Source organism: Alnus glutinosa, chromosome 1 (assembly GCF_958979055.1).
Source record: "Alnus glutinosa chromosome 1, dhAlnGlut1.1, whole genome shotgun sequence".
NCBI classification, from domain to species: domain Eukaryota; kingdom Viridiplantae; phylum Streptophyta; class Magnoliopsida; order Fagales; family Betulaceae; genus Alnus; species Alnus glutinosa.
In genome coordinates this window covers 30,496,825-30,514,154 of record NC_084886.1, presented here as the reverse complement: position 1 = coordinate 30,514,154, position 17,330 = coordinate 30,496,825, and positions in this window count along the sequence as shown.

The window sequence follows — 17,330 nt, the reverse complement described above, 5'->3', positions numbered from 1 at the left end:
TTTCCTTGCTAGGAATTGATTTGTTTACTTATTAGGATTAGAATTACTTTCTCCGCAAGTAATTTTCTTGTATAAATAGGTGTACCTACCATGTAATCGATGAGACATTGATGATTCATAAAACTTGTGAGGTTTTATTCTCTTTGGTTCTTTGAAGAACTACTCGAATTTATCGGGATTTCCCGTGGCGTTCATCTCGACTTATCAAACAGAATTTCCACCACCGTTTGTGGCGTCTTCCTTATACCGAAGTTCTTGTTTGTCATAAACAACGGGTCGAGGTTTTTTTTTCCATTCGAATCTGTCCTTAGAACGGTCTTGGGTTCCCTTTCGTTGTTGGGTCTCGTTATTCTTGACGGGGTTCACATCATTTGGTATGAAAGCTCAGTTTCTAGTTCAGGTTTGCATATCCCTTCACATCACTATTTTGAAATTTTATTTCATTATTCTTAAAAGCCAGTTGCTAATCATCAAAAAAAAAAAAAAATCGTGTCAAAATTCAGATTTGTGATTTTCGCGAATCTTTGCTTTAATTTTTCAGATTTGAATTCCATTCTTAATTGATTACGCGAATCTTTGCTTTAATTTTCAGATCAATAATTTCAAGATTTGGATTTTCTTTCCATATCTGCAACTTCCATCTTTGAATTACATGTTGCTTTCAATTGTCCTTTGTATAGTTTCATGTGCTTGTTGAAATCTGATCAATCGTTTTTTGCAATTACAATTATTATTGCTGCTTGTGACTAAAAAAAAAAAAAAAGTTGCGGACAAAAAAAAGAAAAAAAAAAAGTCCAAAAAAAAAAAAAAATTCATTATTCTGTGCTTCCAAAATTCCAAACTGTCATATTCCTTCTATTTCTAATATGAAAATTTCCATATTCCTTGTGTTCAAATCTGAAATTCCTTGAGTAGTTCTGGGTGAATTGTTGCTGGAAATTTTGAGTTGTTTGTTTAGTTTCAAAAGAACTAATGCTCCGTTTGTTTCGACGTAAAATGGTTTCCATCGTAAAATGGTTTCAGGGAAGTCATTTTTCAGGAAACCATTTTCCGTCAAAAGCATTTTCTGGTGTTTGGCGCGTACGGAAAATCGCAAATATTTTTTTATATTTTTATTCAATCATATTAACTTATAAAAATCAATTTTTATTCGCAACATAAATATATTAATGTAAAATAATATAAAAAAATTAAAATTAATTTTTTTAAAAAAAAAAAAAACTAAAAAATTATGTTTAACTAAAATATACACATCGACTAACAATAATTATATATTTTCAAATTGGGAGAGTTATAAATAACATCTAACAATAAATTTAAATTACCAACAAAAGTTTAATCATAAATGTAACGCCCAGTAAATTCAAGCTCTTAAGAAATCATTGATATTGTTGAGGAGACTATCCACATATTTTTATATGCAAACCTAAAGCTGTTTCGAAAAATTAAAAGATCAAAACCTAAAAACCCTTAAAAACTTAAAAGTTACATTTAAGCTTTAAACTTTGATTGAACCGAAAATAGGTCAAACGAACTCAGATTTAGATAATTCAAAGACCGTTGTACTTACAAAGAAAGATCTATCATATGGCAAAAGTTAGTAAAAAAGTCCACCAGTTGACTTTTTGACCCGAGCCTAAATAACCCAACTGTCGATATTAAACGAAAAACTGTCAAGAATAATATCTCCATGCTTCTAGAAACATTTATGTATTAAAAACAAGAGTAATGATGAAAGGATAGGATATCTCAAAAGTAATCATGAAAAGGAGGAAAAATCAATAAAGCAAGTATGAACGCTGAAAGTGGATAAAAGATATTTTGGCTTTATAGACAGAAACTTTGACTTGACCAAAACTACGTTAAAACGAACTCAAAATGAGACGAACCAAAAAGAGAAAATGTTTTTCATGAAGTCCTCTATCTACCCTCAAAATTTCACGTCAATCGGAGTAGGTTTGACCATCAAAATAATTCTCGGAGTAGGCTGCCCTCTAGTTAGACGAAAATTCTAAATTCCAAATTTACAAGACATTATCCAATAAGCTAATTCTTTTATTACATTTTGGACCTAAATACCCCTACCTTCCTCCTATAAATAAGCATGCAAGGCTCCTTGTTTTCCACACAAATCCTAGACAACTTCCTTGAAAGCTTTGTGCTTTGGTTTTCTCTCCCTTTTTCTCTCCTTCTACCACACAACCACTTCGGTGTTCTTGAAGTTATTTTTCTGTCCAAATCAAATTGGTAAGTAAATCTTGACACTTCTTCCTTACTATTTGATTTCATTACTTTTTATGAATTGTTTAAAAGACCCAATAAGCTTAAGAGATAAAAGAATTAAAGTAAAGTGTAATATAAACTGCTTTTACATTCATTGTCCTCATGACTGATCTTATGACTTTCATGAGTTGATCGTATTTATATTTCGTATTTATATTTCATTGTCCTCATGACTGATCTTATGACTTTTATGAGTTGATCGTATTTATATTTCGTATTTAAAATTCATTGTCCTCATGACTGATCTTATGACTTTCATGAGTTGATCGTATTTATATTTCGTATTTAAATTCATTGTCCTCATGACTGATCTTATGACTTTCATGAGTTGATCGTATTTATATTTCGTATTTAAATTTCACTGTCCTCATGACTGATCTTACGACCTTCATGAGTTGATCGTATTTACTCTTATTGTCCTTATGATATATTTTAATCCTTCAAGTTCATATTTGGTGGTATTGGTCATATAGCCTCATCATCAAATTATGAACCAAGGTTTTACAATTATCGTAAGTGATCGTCTCAAATATAATGAAGTGATGGATAATAATAAATATAAAGAGATGAGGGTCTATAAACAATGATTTGTTTGATAGATAATTGATTTGTATATTATTGTATGGATGGATTTTTATACAGAAAAGAAGTCTAAGGACTACACGGGGAAGAGTGTAAGTATGGATGTACTTACTGAGGAATGATTCTACGTTTCATTAGGACTGTGTGGTGTGTGTTTATTGCATGTGGTTGTTCATGCATTGCATGTTGTGTCCAATTAATATAACGGCTGATGAGATAGCCATCAACAAGCTGATGTAGTAGCAAGGGGAAGGAAGGCTAGTCAGTGGATCCAGGGGGTTCATAGTGACCCAGGGGTATCCGAAGGCCTAATATATAACTAATGCTGGGACCAGTAGGATTCCAGTGCAAACAGGTAAGACTTTAAGTGTGAGGCAAAGGATGTAAACGGGTTCAGATAACCTAGAACGAGAGGTCTGAAGTAAGATGATCCTAAAACACAAACTAAATAGTTACTACGATGCATATTCATACAACCCTTACATTTGCATTCTATATGAACTATTATTAGATTGATGGTAACGTAGATATGAAAATAGATGATTCACTTGTTTGTCTATGCAAATATGATAACGCCATATTTGCATAGTTACTGATGCAGATCTGGAGAATGAAGGCATGGACCCATATGCCAGTTTTGATGGTTTTTGAAACCATTCAACGAGCGATTATGTGTTAGTTTAGAAATTACTAGTTGTGCTTATGTTTTGTTTTATGGCATGTAAATATGTATAATGGTGTCATGTTTAGCATGTTTTATGTTATAAGCTTATGTGCTGTTTGTGGCACTAATTTTGATGCACCTAGTGTGCATATGAATTGTAAAGATAACATAAGTAACTTTTAATAAATGTACCGAGGTATTTCAGTCAACTCTAAATGTGTTATGCTATCAATTCCTAAGGCTTTAGAAGAAAAAAAATATATTCCGCTGCGAGAGTTTATCTCTGATGTAGTAATGTCACGTGGAAACCGGAGGTTTCTGCTTACGAATTTGCAGGCTCAAATTCGAGGCGTTACAGTTTGGTATCAGAGCAGTTCGCTCAGGTGACCATTGGAATTGACCTACCTAGAAACTAGAGCATAACCAAGAGCTTCTTTTAATAAATGATTTTTTAAACCACATAAAAGATTTCGTTTGAAGAATGTAATGTTAAGTTTGAAATAATAGTAAATGAATAAATTATAGAACTGTAGAAGCATCAGTTTTGTTTAAATATGCTATGTACCCTAAGTAAAATAAAAACTTTTGTGTGTAACCTCTTTGTAAGAATTAGAGAATGGTAGGCTTAAGAAGCTAATCAATATGTATCTATGTGATTAAATGTATTGTGTAGTATTTAAGTTAATTATTATTTCTGTGATTAACTTGATTGCGATGACATAGAATTATGACTCCTTGATAGGTACCATCTTTTTGTTTGGTATCCTTGCGTGTACTCTTTTTGATTTAGTAGCTACACATTCATTCCTTTCTGAAGCATACATTAAATTATGTCATGTTAGCACACGACCTTTAGTACAAAGTCTTACGGTTGAAACCCCTGGAGGAAAGAAAGTCGTATGCGATAAAATGGTAGAGAACTGTCCAATCAATATAAAAGGAAGGAACCTACCCATCAATCTATCAGTGTTTAAATCTCTAGGATATGATGTAATCCTAGGCATGGACTGGTTATCAAAGTATTATGCGAGTATAAACTGTAGAGAGAAGGTAGTCGTTTTCCAATTGCTAGGTGTTGAAAGATTTAAATTCAACGGATCTTCTACGCGAGCTACTCCACCGCTACTTTCCGCAATACAAGCTACAAGGAATATACGACAAGGAGCATCAGCGTTCTTAGCTTATGTGACGGCAAAACCAGAAGCTGATGGAAACCAAGGAGCTGGACATGCTGATCATACACATGGGAATGGGGCTGAAGTTGTGCAAGACCCTTTGTCACTTCCTAGTGGCCCAATTACAAGACTTAGAGCCAAACGTTTCAAGGAAGCACTAAATGGGCTAATCCAAGAGAATTGGGCTGATTCTAAAAAGACCAAGATGGGCTCAAATAATAATCAAGGCTTAGTCCATGTCATCAAAGCAGTTGAAGAGGATAATTAGCATGCAAAAACGTGACCAGCTTGGTTTGACCATTAAAGGGTGTGAACTCGTTGAGTTTCAAGGATATTAAATAGGGGAATGAACTTGGTCTTGGCTGGTTATGAATTTAGTCATTTAGTTATTTTGGTTGCCTCTAGAAGTCCAAAGAGACCTAAAAATATTGGGACTTGTTTATGTTGGCACTTGTGTTGCTTTTAAAGCTATAATTAAGACTTTTCCTATTCTTGGAGGGTTGTTCCAAGTATATATATGGGCATAACGAATTTTGTAAGGGATATAGAATTTTGTTTTCAGAAAATTATTATTGTGAGGTCTTGTGTTCCTCTTTGTTCTTGAAAGAACTTTTTGAGCTTATCAAGTTAATCTTGTGGCGTTCAAACAACCAAACTTATCACCTTGATTCTTGAAGAGATTCAGATTCTTGGTGTGGCGTTTCAATCCTTCGTAGTCTTGGTTTCTCATCTAGTTAGGTGACGGGTCAAGCCTCAACAATTCTTGTCTACACGATCTTGGGGTTTCAAACCATCATTGCTATCGGGTTTCATCACATTTGTTGGTGGAGTTCATATCAGAAGCTGAGCGTACATTGGAAGATATTCCAATGGCGTGCAATTACCCAGACGTGTTTGCCGAGGTTGTGACAGGATTGCCACCTGATCGTGAGATTGAGTTTACCATCATCGATTTGATCCCGGGAACTCAACCCATTCACAAAGCACCTTATCGCATGGCGCCCGCCGAGTTGAAAGAGCTAAAGAAACAACTCCAAGAACTTTTGGACAGAGGATTCATACGCCCAAGCGTATCACCGTGGGGAGCACCGGTATTGTTTGTCAAGAAGAAAGATGGGACTATGCGACTATGCATAGACTACCGGGAGCTAAACCGCGTTACCATAAAGAATAAATATCCTTTACCAAGGATTGACGACTTGTTCAACCAATTGAAGGAAGCCAAGGTATTCTCGAAAATCGACCTTCGATCGGGATACCATCAACTTAAGGTAAAGGAAGAAGATGTGCAAAAGACGGCGATTCGAACGAGGTATGGTCATTACGAATTCCGAGTCATGCCTTTTGTGGTGACTAACGCACCGTCCGTATTTATGGATCTAATGAATCGTGTTTTCCATATGTACCTCGATTTGTTCGTAGTTGTGTTTATTGATGATATTTTAATTTACTCGACTAATCATCAAGAGCACGGGGAGCATCTAAAAACAGTACTAAATGTTTTAAGGGAAAAGCAGTTATTTGCCAAACTCAAGAAGTGCGAATTTTGGATGGAGAAAGTTTCATTCTTAGGGCACGTTATCTCAAAAGATGGAATAACAGTTGATCCTAGCAAAATTGAGGCTGTCGTCAACTGGGAGCGGCCAACCAACGTCCATGAAATCCGCAGCTTTCTTGGATTGGCAGGTTACTACCGAAGATTTGTAGAAGGTTTTTCCAATCTTTCCGGCCCTTTGACCGCCCTCACTAAAAAGAATGCTCATTTTCAATGGAATGATAAGTGCGAAGCAAGCTTTCAAGAGCTGAAAAAGAGGTTAGTAACTGCGCCTGTCCTTGTTCTGCCAAGAGAGTCTGAGAAATTCGTAGTTTTTAGTGATGCCTCTCTTAAAGGACTAGGGTGCGTACTCATGCAGCAAGATAAAGTCATAGCTTACGCCTCTAGACATTTGAAGGACCACGAGAGAAACTATCCTACTCATGACCTTGAACTAGCTGCTGTAGTTTTTGCTTTGAAAATTTGGAGACATTATCTTTTTCGTGAGAAGGTAGAAATTTATACTGATCATCAAAGTCTAAAATATATCTTCTCGCAAAAAGAATTGAATATGAGGCAGCGTAGGTGGTTAGAATTGTTAAAAGACTACGATTGCTATATTCTATACCATCCAGGGAAAGCAAATGTAGTCGCAGACGCTTTGAGTAGGAAATCGCTGGGTGTATTAACGAACTCAACGCCTACCCCTAATCAACTCGCCAAGCAATTGGGAATGATCCAGCTGGATGTGGTGCCAAGCGTGAAGGATGCCGTCCTAGCAACCTTTTTATCCGTCCATCAACTGCTTATAGGTATTCCTAAAGGTATCACCAATGAAAGGAGTCATGCGGTTTGGTAAAAAGGGAAAGCTAAGTCCGAGGTATGTTGGTCCCTTCTTAGTGACAGAGGTCGTAGGTCCGGTCGCTTATAGAGTTGAATTACCATCTAACCTAGCTGGTGTACATGACGTATTCCACGTTTCCACGCTACGAAAATACGTGCACGACCTGTTACACGTGATAAACTTTGAACCCTTACAAGTTCAAGCAGATTTGAAATATGAAGAGAAACCGGTGCAGATCTTGGATCGGAAAGTGCAACAACTGAGGACAAAGACAATACCACCAGTAAAAGTTCTATGGCAGAACCATGAAGTAGAAGAAGCTTCTTGGGAGTTAGAACAAGAGATAAGGAGCAAATACCCGTACCTATTCCCATGAGCACTTTGAAGTAGGTATGTTTAATACTTTCGTGATTTATGACGTAGTATTTATAATTAAATAACTTTTACGGTAGTAATTGTGTTTAAAATAGTTTGCGAGTAGTAGCTGTGAATACATACGATAGTCGGTATGTCGAGGCCATAAATAGATCATGGTACTATATAAAACCAAATACCCAGGTAAAGATAGTATAATTTGAAAAACATTATTTTCTTACACCCTTTTTGATAATTGTCAAATATCATGGAGTTAACATAAAGTTGAAAACTCTGTACATCAAACCATACCTCAAGATCAACTAGGGAGAGAGTTACCTCAGTCCTCCACTAAGCCATGTCTTAGTGACTTTGAAGATGATTAAGGTAAGTAACATCTCTGCTTGAATTTTTCTTATAACGAAAAACTGTCAAGAATAATATCTCCATGCTTCTAGAAACATTTATGTATTAAAAACAAGAGTAATGATGAAAGGATAGGATATCTCAAAAGTAATCATGAAAAGGAGGAAAAATCAATAAAGCAAGTATGAACGCTAAAAGTGGATAAAAGATATTTTGGCTTTATAGACAGAAACTTTGACTTGACCAAAACTACGTCAAAACGAACTCAAAATGAGACGAACCAAAAAGAGAAAATGTTTGTCATGAAGTCCTCTATCTACCCTCAAAATTTCACGTCAATCGGAGTAGGTTTGACCATCGAAATAATTCTCGGAGTAGGCTGCCCTCTAGTTGGACGAAAATTCTAAATTCCAAATTTACAAGACATTATCCAATAAGCTAATTCTTTTATTACATTTTGGACCTAAATACCCCTACCTTCCTCCTATAAATAAGCATGCAAGGCTCCTTGTTTTCCACACAAATCCTAGACAACTTCCTTGAAAGCTTTGTGCTTTGGTTTTCTCTCCCTTTTTCTCTCCTTCTACCACACAACCACTTCGGTGTTCTTGAAGTTATTTTTCTCTCCAAATCAAATTGGTAAGTAAATCTTGACACTTCTTCCTTACTATTTGATTTCATTACTTTTTATGAATTGTTTAAAAGACCCAATAAGCTTAAGAGATAAAAGAATTAAAGTAAAGTGTAGTATAAACTGCTTTTACATTCATTGTCCTCATGACTGATCTTATGACTTTCATGAGTTGATCGTATTTATATTTCGTATTTATATTTCATTGTCCTCATGACTGATCTTATGACTTTCATGAGTTGATCGTATTTATATTTCGTATTTAAAATTCATTGTCCTCATGACTGATCTTATGACTTTCATGAGTTGATCGTATTTATATTTCGTATTTAAATTCATTGTCCTCATGATTGATCTTATGACTTTCATGAGTTGATCGTATTTATATTTCGTATTTAAATTTCACTGTCCTCATGACTGATCTTACGACCTTCATGAGTTGATCGTATTTACTCTTATTGTCCTTATGATATATTTTAATCCTTCAAGTTCATATTTGGTGGTATTGGTCATATAGCCTCATCATCAAATTATGAACCAAGGTTTTACGATTATCGTAAGTGATCGTCTCAAATATAATGAAGTGATGGATAATAATAAATATAAAGAGATGAGGGTCTATAAACAATGATTTATTTGATAGATAATTGATTTGTATATTATTGTATGGATGGATTTTTATACAGAAAAAGAAGTCTAAGGACTACACGGGGAAGAGTGTAAGTATGGATGTACTTACTGAGGAATGATTCTATGTTTCATTAGGACTGTGTGGTGTGTGTTTTATTGCATGTGGTTGTTCATGCATTGCATGTTGTGTCCAATTAATATAACGGCTGATGAGATAGCCATCAACAAGTTGATGTAGTAGCAAGGGAAAGGAAGGCTAGTAGTGGATCCAGGGGGTTCATAGTGACCCAGGGGTATCCGAAGGCCTAATATATAACTAATGTTGGGACCAGTAGGATTCCAGTGCAAACAGGTAAGACTTTAAGTGTGAGGCAAAGGATGTAAACGGGTTCAGATAACCTAGAACGAGAAGTCTGAAGTAAGATGATCCTAAAACACAAACTAAATAGTTACTACGATGCATATTCATACAACCCTTACATTTGCATTCTATATGAACTGTTATTAGATTGATGGTAACGTAGATATGAAAATAGATGACTCACTTGTTTGTCTATGCAAATATGATAACGCCATATTTGCATAGTTACTGATGCAGATCTGGAGAATGAAGGCATGGACCCATATGCCAGTTTTGATGGTTTTTGAAACCATTCAACGAGCGATTATGTGCTAGTTTAGAAATTACTAGTTGTGCTTATGTTTTGTTTTATGGCATGTAAATATGTATAACGGTGTCATGTTTAGCATGTTTTATGTTATAAGCTTATGTGCTGTTTGTGGCACTAATTTTGATGCACCTAATGTGCATATGACTTGTAAAGATAACATAAGTAACTTTTAATAAATGTACCGAGGTATTTCAGTCAGCTCTAAATGTGTTATGCTGTCAATTCCTAAGGCTTTAGAAGAAGAAAAAATATATTCCGCTGCGAGAGTTTATCTCTGATGTAGTAATGTCACGTGGAAACCGGAGGTTTCTGCTTACGAATTTGCAGGCTCAAATTCGGGGCGTTACAATAAATATTACCATTCAAGTTCAACTATAAATATTGCAAAGTTTAGGCTAACGTACTACAACCATCCAAGTTCAGTCATATATGTTATTTCTATCTAGTTAATTAGTATCTTACTACATATCAATACTAAACAATTTCTAAGCTCCATGATTTTTGAAGAAGTTGTCCAACCAAAACTTTTTAAGCTTAGCATTCTTTGCCAAAAATCCTCTTGCCACATTCTCATCTCCTATCAAGTGGTCAAATGCAGATGCAAGCATAAACTCATCATATCCTTCCACCTTCATTACTTCCTCATAAAGATAATCTGCATCGACTCCCTTATTGAGAGATCTAACTGCTAATGCAACATCTTTCAACTGTTCAGCTATCGAACTATAAGTATCTTCACTGTCAGCACGCATCTTTTCCTGTGTGACCTTTTGGCTAAAGCAGAATTGGAAGAAGCAACATCTTTTTCTTTTGACGACGCATCATCAAAATCCAAATCCACATGTTCTGAATCATCTATATCAGCAAAAGACTTTGAGAAACTCCCGGTCGCCATATCCTTACCAACAACTACGGCCATCTCATCGTACATTTCAATTTTTTTATTTAAAAATTGCTCATGCTATATAATCAAATCATTAAAGATAGAAACATAACCGTCTTTCAACATGACTAATTCAATTTTGTTCACATTATAACGTAAACCATACAAGAGAAAAGAAATCTACAAATTTCTTCTATTTTTATAATCATCCCACATCGCATGACATACTACATCCCTTTTGATTGTCCATTCTCTACTTTCCTCTTGAGCTTCCCTTTGTGTTTGATAGACTCTACCACTTTGATTTTGAGATCCAACATCACGAACAACCTCTTCCATAATTGAGTCATTTGGATCAACACCCATAATGTGATTGTGAATAACACAACATGCTAATACTACATCCACTTGTGTCGGGAATGACCAAAAAGGTTCTGCATCCAACACACGAAAACGTTTCTTCAAAATTCCAAACCCTCGTTCAATGGTGGTTCGTAAGGACGAATGACGAAGATTAAATAATTCTTTTTCATTTTTAGGTGAATGATCACCAAATTCTTTCAAATGATACCGAACACCACGATAGGGGGAGAGAATTCCATTTCGAGTTCCATAACCAGCATCACCAAGATAATACTTACCTACAAGTTTACAAGAAAAATCAAATCATAACTAATTAATAAAAGGTAATCAACCGGAACAAAACGTAATTTTATCCCTATATACCTTCAGGAATTTTGAATCCCTCTGGCCTAGTGAGTGCATCGTTCAAAACACGGGAATCATGTGCACTTCCTTCCCAGCCAGCTAATACATACGTGAATTTTAAGTCAAAGGTAATGCCAGCTAACACATTTTGTGTTGTTCGCTCTTTTCAACCATGAAACCTTCCTTGGATTTCGATTGGAACAGATGCCCGAACATGAGTTCCATCTATTGCTCCAACACAATCCTAATGATGACAAAAGAAAAAAAAATTACGTTTGTTTGACAAATTACTTGAATTTTTTTTTTTTAAAAAAAAAAAATCAAATTTTCAAACGTACCTTAAAGTATGGGTAAAACCTTTGGCTATTCCTTATTTCTGGTGGCGTAGAATTGTCAGGTTTTCTAATTAAATGTTTATATAGCCTCAAGACTCCTCTAAGGACAACCCTAAAATATCGATGAACAGACTAAATCGATCTATAGAACCTTCCACCAACCACTCGAAACCTCACATTATGTCCAATAATGTGTAAAAACATCAACACTTGTTCCTTAATAGACATGTTAACGGTTTCACGTATGAGGTTGTTGTCAGCAAGACTTTTACATAATCCAAAGAAAGCTGTAGGACTCATTCTTATCTGATCAATACAATCTTGCTTGCCTCCATAAAGAATACTATCCATATAAATGCCTCTTTCATACTCTTGATTAACATGAGGTTCTCTACGTAATAATCTCTTAGATCTAATATCTTCTAAGATTACAGCCCCAATAGCAAGGATAGATGCAACTGCGGCCATAACTGTTCCAAGAATTTTTTCATCCATCTACAAACAACACAAAAAATTATTAAGGTATGATATTCCATCCAAACATGATAATATTTTAATTTAAAACTAATATAGATGTGAACTTGTGCTTATGAATTCTCACTGGGCTATATCATTGACACTGGGCTCGCGCACTATTCTACCCCACTATGCTGTACAATGTTGTTAGGAATAAGATGCAGGCTGAGTTCAGGTGGTGGGATAAAGTCGCTGAGGTATAATTTTGTTTTGCTTGTTATTGGCTCTTGCTGTTTTGCTATAAGGTGGATATCATAAAACTCTTATAGTAACTGGAGATCAGAGAATCAAGTAAATGTATTGGACAAGTGTTTATAGTAATATATGTTTTTTGTTATATATTGTGGGTACTAGTGCTGCATGATAAATTTTTGTGGTCTCTGTCTTGGATACATTATTGCAATTAATGTACTTCATGCCACAGGGTATGTCTTTTTGTTTCTCCTATATTGTTGGCCTGTTAAACTTGTGTTATTTTTGTTCTTTCTTACTTGATTCTTAAGGAATGTGTTGGATGGGCTTAGAAGTTTACTGATTGTTTTTTTCTTTTTATCCATATGTGTTGTATATTTCTGTTTTCTTTTACGTTTTTCTCCTGGGTACTTTGCTGATTACTTCTGAATGCCACACTGTCCTTTATTTGCAAAAGTGTCTGCTAGGTGTTGTTAACTTATTTTCTATTTATAGATCTAAGTTAATGGGAAATGGGTGCAATTTCTGTTGGTAAAATTAATGTTTTTTGCTCGATTATATGTCATCCACCCTTTCCCTTCTACCTTACTTTCTGATCTATATGTTTTTTGGAAAATTCTTTTCTGGAATCTTGCTCTCTGAAATCATACAGAGACTGAAAATTTCTATTGCATTTATGGTTGCTAATTGTGGGTGCTCTGTTTTTTCTACTTTAATAGGGAGAAAGACAATCACAGGGAGCTTCGTAGGGAGCATAAAGGAAACAGAGGAGATGCTTGAGTTCAGCAAAGAGAAGGGCCTGAGTTCCATGATTGAAGTTGTGAAGATGGATTACGTTAACAAAGCCCTTGAAAGGTTGGAGAAGAATGATGTCAGATACAGATTCATGGTGGATGTTGCAGGAAGCAATCTGATCAATGAAAACCAAAACACCCAAGATAAAAGCCAAATCCTATATTGAAATTTTAGCTTCGTTTGAGTGATAACTCTACTTTTAACTCAAAATAAAGGAATCGAAACCTATGAATTGACTTTAGTTAGCAATGCAGTAAGACCCTTAAAACATAATAGCCCTACAAACATTACAACTTGTATAGAAACATTTTGACAAATACTTTGAGTGCATACAATAGCCAAACACACGGGTCCCAACCTCTGTCAATCGTGACCCATGACAAAGAGTAAATGCAAGCAGGAGAAGTCAAAACCAGTGAGGGTAAACACATCAAATATCACATAGAGCACAATAACGTCACACAGGGAAAAGATACAAAGAAATTAGGCCACCCAATAGCAAATATCCCCACCCCCCATGCCAACAGTCCCCACATAGCAGATCCAGATCAACCAAAACCCAAGTATCACATGTAAACAATATAAATTCAGACAAGGGAGAGAAAGCGAGAGAAAATGCACAATCGAGTTCTTCCCTTGAGTTTTCTCAGAAACCAAACGGAAGTGGATGCTAGAAACCCAAAACGAAAATGAAACCAAACGCAACAAAGAGAGAGAGATGTGAGATTACCTGAGATGCTAGCAGAGAGAGAGAGAGGAGTTGTGTGGTTGAGCGTGAAGGAGAAGATGAGAGAAGGTGTCGCCTGTTTGTATTTGAGGAGAAGACGAAGCTCTCGTAAAAAAGAGCTGAGTGTCGGGTTTAAGGGAGGAACGAACGAGGGTCGAATGAGCTGGGGGAAAATGATTTACGAAAATAAAAAGCGTAAATCATTTTCCAAAATTTGTTAACTAATTTTGGTCAAATCGAAATCAATTTACGGTTGACTATTATTTTCGCCCCTACCAAACATCGGAAAATGCCGAAATCATTTTCCAGAAATCATTTTACTCCGAAACAAACGGAGCATAAGAGAGAATTATCGAGTGGAAAAAGGCAAGAGTGGAGAGAACATCAGAGGGTAAAAGCCGTATTATTTTGAGTGAAATACGAGTGGAGAGTGATCCACCTTCTTGAGTGTAAACACGTAAGGGAGTGATTCGTGAGGATCTTTTTTTTCTTTCTAACCTTTGTTTTGCAGCAATCATGTCTCACGATAGTGGTAAGAGCATTGTCAAAGGTGATACAAAATTGACCGATCCGAAAATGTTTATGGAGGCCATGATGAGTGAGATGAGGCGAGTGATGAAGATGGAGATGGAGCAGGTTTACGAACGGATAGATCAGATAGAGAATAGACGTGAGGAGCAACCACAAAACGGTCGTAATTTTCGTAGAAGGGAAAGAGTTCCACCGAGGGAGGAGGATGAAGAGCGTTATGGGTCTGGTTTTGATGAAGAAGAAGATCGGGGTTCCATTGTTAACAATAGGAGACCTGGAGGAAGATTTAGAGAAGCTAAGAATCGTGAAGATAACAACTTGGGTGGTATTAAGATGAAGATTCCGTCCTTTCAAGGTAGATCTGATCCTGAGGCATATCTTGAATGGGAGAAGAAGATGGAGTTCGTGTTTAATTGTCACAACTACTCCGAGACAAAGAAGGTAAAATTAGCTGTGATTGAATTTTCTGAATATGCTATTACTTGGTGGGATCAGCTTGTGATAAACATGAGGCGGAATAGAGAACGCCCAATAGACACATGGGAGGAGATGAAAGTAGTGATGAGAAAACGGTTCGTTCCAAGTTACTACTACCGAGAGTTGTACAAAAGGCTACAAGGTCTTAGACAATGGAGTCGAAGCGTAGAGGATTACTACAAGGAGATGGAGATTGCTATGACCCGCGCTAATGTAGAGGAAGATCGGGAGGCTACAATGGCTAGATTTTTACTTGGCTTAAACCGGGAGATCCATGATAAGGTAGAGATGCAGCATTATGTGGAATTGGAAGATATGGTGCATATGGCTATCAAAGTGGAACAACAACTCAAGAGAGGGAGTGGGACACGTGCAGGCCATAACTCTAGTTCTACCTCTTGGAAATTGAGTCAAGCCAAGCCGCTGGACAAGTCACAAATGCCCAAACCCGAGCCCAAGTCCGTGACCACCAGCCACGTTCCTCAAGGTAAAACCGAAGCCTCTACCTCTAGGAATCGTGATATTAAGTGTTTTAGATGTCAAGGCAGGGGCCACATAGCAAGTCAATGTCCAAACAAGCAAGCCATGGTGTTGCAAGCCAATGGAGAAATTGTGACCGATAATGAAGATTTCGACACAGACAACATGCCGCCATTGGAGGATGTTTCCGATGAGGAGTATTTAGCCCCTGACGCATTGACATTGGTGGCGAGAAGAGCATTGAGCTTGCAAGCAAAAGGAGTTGATGAAGTACAGCGGGAGAACATCTTTCACACAAGGTGCTACGTTAAAGACAAGGTATGTAGTGTGATTATTGATGGTGGTAGTTGTACTAATGTTGCAAGCACAATTATGGTGGAGAAATTGGGATTGCCCAAGATAAAACATCCTAGACCGTACAAGTTGCAATGGCTAAATGATAGTGGTGAGATAAGGGTGAACAAGCAAGTGTTAGTTGCATTTCGAATCGATAAATATGAAGATGAAGTGTTGTGTGATGTAGTACCGATGTAGGCGGGACACTTATTGCTAGGACGTCCATGGCAATTCGATAGGCAAGTGAAGCATGATGGCTTTTTGTACTTAATCAACGATCAATCACTCTTGTACCATTGACACCGCAGCAAGTATACGAGGATCAAGTGAGATTACAAAAGGAGAGTGATCAAAAGAAAGAGAGTGAGCAAAAGAAAAAGAGTGAAAAACAGAGAGAGGCCGAGAAAAATGAGAGAGAGAAAGAAAATCAAAGTTCGGCCCTTGAGAGAAAATCAGAGAGAAAACAAAAGAATTTTTATGCAAAAGTGAGTGAGATCAAGCGGGCAATGTTTTCAAAACAGCCGATGATTGTACTTTTGTACAAAGAGGCACTTTTAAACAATAACAAACTTGACCTTGTTCTATTGTTTCTCTTTTGCAGGAGTACGAGGATGTCTTCCCCGAGGAAACACCACATGGGTTACCTCCAATCCGAGGGATTGAACATCAAATTGATTTAGTTCCCGGTGCAACCATCCCAAACTGACCAGCATATAGGAGCAATCCCGAGGAGACAAAGGAGCTTCAACGGCAGGTAAGTGAATTGTTGGAGAAAGGGCACGTGAGGGAGAGCATGAGCCCATGTGCGGTTCCGGTCTTACTTGTACCTAAGAAGGATGGGACGTGGAGAATGTGCGTTGATTGCCAAGCCATCAACAACATAACGGTAAAGTATCGTCATCCTATCCCACGCTTAGATGATATGTTAGATGAGCTGCATGGTTCTTGCATATTTTCTAAGATTGATTTAAAAAGTGGTTATCATCAAATTAGGATAAAAGAAGGAGATGAATGGAAAACTGCCTTTAAAACAAAATATGGTTTGTATGAATGGTTAGTTATGCCTTTTAGTTTGACTAATGCTCCGAGCACCTTTATGAGACTTATGAACCATGTTTTGCGTGCATTTATAGGCAGATTTGTTGTTGTCTATTTTGATGATATACTCATTTATAGCAAGAACATAGACGATCATGTAGTACATTTGAAATCCGTTTTAGATGTGCTAAGGAAAGAAAAGTTGTTTGCTAATTTAAAGAAGTGCACTTTTTACACCGATAAGCTTGTATTTTTGGGATTTGTTGTTAGTGCACAAGGTATACAGGTTGATGAAGAGAAGGTACGTGCAATCCAAGATTGGCCGAGCCCCACAAGTGTTGGTAATGTTCGTAGTTTTCATGGACTTGCTAGTTTCTACCGGCGATTCGTGAGAGACTTCAGTAGCTTAGCCGCACCGCTTACCGAAGTGATCAAGAAGAACGTTGGATTTCGGTGGGGAGAAGAACAAGAGAAAGCATTTCAATTAATCAAAGAGAAGCTGACTAATGCACCTTTGTTGTCTTTACCTAACTTTTCAAAAACGTTTGAAATTGAATGTGATGCTTCAGGTATTGGTA